This window comes from Chionomys nivalis, chromosome 8 (genome assembly GCF_950005125.1).
Source record: "Chionomys nivalis chromosome 8, mChiNiv1.1, whole genome shotgun sequence".
NCBI lineage: Eukaryota > Metazoa > Chordata > Mammalia > Rodentia > Cricetidae > Chionomys > Chionomys nivalis.
Window position 1 is genome coordinate 38,096,334 of NC_080093.1, and position 4,289 is coordinate 38,100,622.

Sequence of the window (4,289 nt, forward strand, 5' to 3'; positions counted from 1 at the left end):
AATTGCCGCATTTATTTTCCATCTGCTTATACACCCCACTCCAAAGGGGGGGCAACAGACTTCATTAACATGATATAAGCAATAAACCAAGTATTCTGCAGGTAGCTACGCCTTGGAACCTCCTGCCAATCTCTTTGAAGGAGCAGTAACAGGTTTAAGTTCTCTGACCTTTAGTCAAGGTGGAGCAGATTCACCTCTATACTCAAAATACTAATTAACCACATTCTAGATCAAAATCTCTTGTTTGTAGCCACACCTGTTGTCAACAACTTTGAGAGAGCAAGAATAAGCTCAAACTCTCTGACCTTTAGTCAAGGTAGAAAGGATTCACATCTGTGGGCCTTGACCACCTTATTAATTTTTTAATCTAATTTAAAAATAATCTGAACCAAAGCAAACTAGACCACCAGAGCAGCCCTGCCTTGTTTTTGGAGCCATAAACAATGTTTGCATCTGCTACCCTTAAAGACTTAATTAGTACTTAATCTACACAAAGAATCGACATGATGTCATGTCTAGACAACATGTAAATTAATATGAAAGCACATGATTTACAAACTCTATACTAATACAAATTAATCTGAATTAAGCTTAATCTCTAGTTATTAAGTGATTAAGAGTCCTGTTAGTGACTATAGATCGGTGATTTCCATCTGTGATTTTGTGGGAAGACACAGGCACAAATACCAAATGCGATGAGGATTCATGTCTGTTCCTGGTATTGAGGAACTAGAGAAGCAAAACTGAAATATACAGTCTAAAAACATGTAGGAAGCTCTCCTTAAGTGTCATAATTAACTTTTGGCAAAGGGGATGCTTCAGGCATGTTGACTCTGGCTGTGACTGGCACACCATCTCTCTTAGAAAGTGTGTTCATCTGTTCAGAGGGAGAACTTGTTCTTGCTTTGAGCAAACATGAAATCAAAATTGCCAATATGTTCTTTCATTTTTTAGCAGAATTATTACAGTTTAATATGGACAGCAAGACAAACTGCTATTGAACACCAACCCTTGTGGAAACTTCCTGGACACTTGGCTAACGATGTTCTTGCTTCTTCAGACAAAATCAACAGGTATCTGCTCTCTGACCAGAGCTGTTCATAAGTCTATCGCTTCGCAAGTGTTGGGAGTATGTGGAAAATATTGTATCTGTCCCTTTACCAAACATGGCTTTGTGTTTAAATATTGTGTGAAATTCTGAGTGTAAATATTTAAATATTGTGTCTCCTCCAATTTTGTTTCTTTAGTATTATTTTTGTTTCACTTTGTTTGATTTTTTTGTTTTCTAAAATATTTTCTTCGGGAGGAAAGCTTCTTGTAAACCTAGCCTGTCCCACATTATAGTTCTAAAAATCTCAGCATGGAAATCTGCAGAATTTAACATGAAGGCTGGTTGCATTTCTACTAGCCAGGTTTTTAAACTGTGCTCATATATTTCCAATAATTAGAAACCAAAAGCAATCGTAACACATTGTGAAATGTTTTATTCTTTTTGATATGATAGTCATGTTAAATTTAATTCATCAGAAAACTCTATAGCTTATTTTAGATAAATATTCATAGTGTTTTGTTGGCACGTTATACATAAGTTTGATAATTATAAAGCTACTATGTGATATAAATCGAGGGTCACTGTATTTATATAGACTCTTTCACGGACATCCTACTCATTGTCATAATAACTAAGGCTGTCATGACCGTGGTTTGGGCCTCACATGAAGTCCTAAACAATTCTGACAGGCTGCAGCTCATTAAGGGACAGTCAGTCATTTTGTTGAAATGTCTATCAGCTTGCAGGGATGCACCAAGATGAATAGGCCCAAAACAATAGGCCCATTTGTTAGAGCTGTAGCTTCTCTCCTACATGATGAGACAATCAAGCCAAGCTGCCTTCACCACAAAGACATAATTAATCAAATGGACAAATGGTTCAAAAATTGCTCTAGTATATTCTGTAGTGGACAGAGGTTTCCATGGAAACATTGGCGTTTGCATCACAGTTAATGACCATTCTGTACAATGAAGTCCCCTCTGCCTCCTCACTCCTGTACTCCCCAGCATTCTACCTCCTCTCCGCACTTTTGCAGCCATTAAAAACACAACCTGGAGAAAACAAACAAAATAGGGAGAGTGAGAAAATATAAAGAAGAACCTTGAGCTTCTTGTTCTCCATCAGAAAAAAAATTCTAAGTGTGTTCTTTAAGTACTTATGAAAGTAATTATATTTTTTCTTTTGGTTTCAAAATATATAAAATATATCCATGGAAAAATCAATCTGAAGTTATAATTCTTAATATTTTTCAATAAATATAATGACTTCACTGGGAGATTTTAAAAGAGAGCTTAAATTATTATAGTTATCTGAAATAGATTTGAAATAATTTAATTGTAAAATACAAATATTATATGAAAATTCAGTCAAGTTTCCCAGCAAGGAAGACTTTAAGATTCATTTTCTATTACAGGAAATGCAAGTATTAATCATGACAACTTTCCTACTTTATGTGCAAAATATCTTTGATTAATACTTAATCAACTTAAAGGTAATACTCATTTTGACACTTAAAAGAGCACACTAGTGTTAGAATCTTTGCTTTCCAAGTACGTTTCATTACTGGGCAGAAGTGTATGTTTTAAACATTGACCTTCCTCTTTTCCTCCCCAAATAGTTTATCAGCATGTTATTCCTTAATCATAAACACTGTTTTCAGAGATGTTAAGTTCCATATGATTACTCATCCTATCCAATGAACCACCAAATATTGCAAATGTAAACTCTTTTGAGAAATTTAGGGATCTGTGTAGTATTTGAAAAAGTAAGTGGTCTTTTGGAAAATACATGACTGTTTATTGAAGTACTTATTGTTTTATTATTTTCCCTTTTCTCTAATTGTATTTTATTTTCTCTCTGTAAAAAACTGAGAGGTAGCCGGGCGGTGGTGGCGCACGCCTTTAATCCCAGCACTCGGGAGGCAGAGGCAGGCGAATCTCTGTGAGTTCGAGACCAGCCTGGTCTAGAAGAGCTAGTTCCAGGACAGGAACCCAAAAAAGCTACAGAGAAACCCTGTCTCGAAAATCCAAACAAACAAAAACAAACAAACAAACAAAACAAAACAAAACAAAAAAACAAAACAAAAAAGAGAGGTTTATAGATTCTGTTAACACTTTAACCTCTTTTTATTTATCTGTACTCTTAAGAGCCACCCTCTTTGTGGGTTTTCCTGAGACGCCTAGGAAGAGAGTGATTCAGAGAGAAGTAAGAGTGAGTGGGAGTGGAGGATAAACACAGTGTGAATGCTGGGGTGTTTTCTGAAACACACACAGACACAAATCACAGATACACGCACACACACAGACACATACAGAGGGAGGGAGGAAGAGAGAGAGAGAGAGAGAGAGAGAGAGAGAGGAGGGGAGGGGAGGAAGAGAGAGAGAGAGAACTAAGGGTTTGAAACAAATAAGGTACAGACTACTATTTAAGGAATTAGAGAAGTAGAAAAAGTCTCACAATTAGAGCAATAAGTTCTTCATCTATGTTCCTCTTACGTGTGCTTGTTTTCAAGGACTCGCGTGAAGATGAAACATGAGCAAGGCATCTTTACAAAAATGTATGGAAGTTCATGAATCAACATAACATTTTTTCCTTCATCAAATCTATATTCAATTTTGTCCTATTGTCCTAGAGCCAACTGAAATTGAATATCGTTTGTTAATTGTTTGGTTTTTATAAAATGCTTTCATTGTATAGGTGGATATGTAGAGTAAATCTTTTCTTTTTCTCAAGGTTTAGTCCTTGATGCAATCCCTTCTCTTCACTACATAGGCACACACACATCCATCCATCCACACACATGCACACACACACACACACAAACGTATGAACATACACAGATACAAACCCCACACACAAACAAACATAAACATACACACAGACACATAAATACCCATACATACATGCACAATGCACACATACCAAATACACACACACATGCACACAAACACACAAAGAATGCATACACATACACACAAACATACACATGCACGAGAGAATGTGTGTTTAACTCAGCCATCAGGTTGAGACGAGCCGTGGAAAAATGTTTTGACCAGATATTGATATATAACATTCATAGAAAAAGATATACAATGCACAAACATAATGGACAACAGACCAGAAACTCACAAAGCAGCATCTAAGAACTTAAATCAGCATCTAAGAACTTCGGAACCCACTCAATTAACTATTGCTTTGACAAAGGCAACTACTACATGCACTTTAAATTCTGGAGTTT